Source organism: Alligator mississippiensis, chromosome 14, assembly GCF_030867095.1.
Source record: "Alligator mississippiensis isolate rAllMis1 chromosome 14, rAllMis1, whole genome shotgun sequence".
Classification (NCBI taxonomy): domain Eukaryota; kingdom Metazoa; phylum Chordata; order Crocodylia; family Alligatoridae; genus Alligator; species Alligator mississippiensis.
The window spans coordinates 23889325-23890817 of NC_081837.1; positions in this window are offsets into that span (position 1 = coordinate 23889325).

Consider the following 1493-nt stretch of genomic DNA (forward strand, 5'->3'; position numbering starts at 1 on the left):
CTGGAACCCAAGATGGGCATCTAGGGTCCCGGAAACCGTGTCCCCGAAAATCTCCGCGGACCTTTCTCGGCAATATTGTAGATGCGGCACCCGGCCCAGCCACCGGGACGAACCGCCGAAAGTGTCCGCCCTCCTGGAGCGAAGGCCCGGGCACGGCCCGTTTGAAAAACCTCATACGGACTTCCGGAGCCCGAGCCCCGGCGCCAGGTCGACCCAGGGCCAACCTCCCGGGCCCCAGAGAGGCTCGTCTCCCCCGCGGGAGCAGCCCGCCGCCCGCGCCGAAGGCCCCCGGACCTGCCCGGCCTCCGGGCAGGGCACCGGGGAGAAGCCGGAATCGCGGCCGGGTTCCTGGAACTCTCGCCCGGCCCGCCCCTGGGCCGGAGCTCCAGTCGACATGGAGCCAAACCCGGGGTTGACCCCCTCCTGCAGCACGGTCCGGTCCCGGAGGTACCCCTGCCCGACCTCCTGGAACCCAAGATGGGCAACTAGGGTCCCGAAAAGCGTGTCCCCGAAAATCTCCGCGGACCTTTCCTGGCAATATTGTAGATGCGGCACCCGGCCCAGCCACCGGGGGCAACCGCCGAAAGTGTCCGCCCTCCTGGAGCGAAGGCCCGGGCACGGCCCGTTTGAAAAACCTCATCGGGACTTCCAGGGCCGGAGCCCCGGCGCCAGGTCGACCCCGGGCCTCCCTCCCGGGGCCCAGCACGGCTCGTCTCCCCCGCGGGAGCATCCCGCCGCCCGCGCCGAAGGCCCCCGGACCTGCCCGGCCTCCGGGCAGGGCACCGGGGAGAAGTCGGAATCGCGGCCGGGCTCCTGGAACTCCCGCCCGGCCTGCCCCGCGGAGTCCTGCCCGGGCTCCCGCCGCCTTGGCCCGGGACGACCACCCCTCGGCGGGGTGCCTCGGCTCCGACCCCGGAGGCCCGGGTCCCTGCCGGGGCCCTTGGACCCGCCCCCCGGGCTGCCCTTCCACGGAGCCCTTGACCGGGACGAGATCGGAATTGTGGCCGAGCTCCTGGAACTCTCGCCCGGCCTGACCGCCTTCTCCGGCCCTTTTCCGGTTTTCCCCGTTGACCTGGCTCCAAACTCGGGTTTGGCCCCTCAGCACGGCAGGGTTCTGCCCCGAAGATCCCTCTGACCGGCTTTCTGGAACCGAACATGGGCATTGAGGGTCCTTAAAAACGTGTTCTCGAAAATCTCCGCGAACGTTTCTTGGCTATATTGTAGATGCGGCACCCGGCCCAGCCACCGGGACGAACCGCCGAAAGTGTCCGCCCTCCTGGATCGAAGGCCCGGGCAAGGCCCGTTTCAAAAACCTCATACGGACTTCCGTGGGGGGGGCGGGCACCAGGTCAACCCCACGTATGCCTATGGGGATTTTCGCTCCCCAGGTCAACCCCATGGATGCCTATCGGGATTTTCGCTCCCCAGGTCAACCCCATGGATGCCTATGGGCTTTTTCGGTCCCCAGCTCCACCCCAAGTATTCCTAGGGGC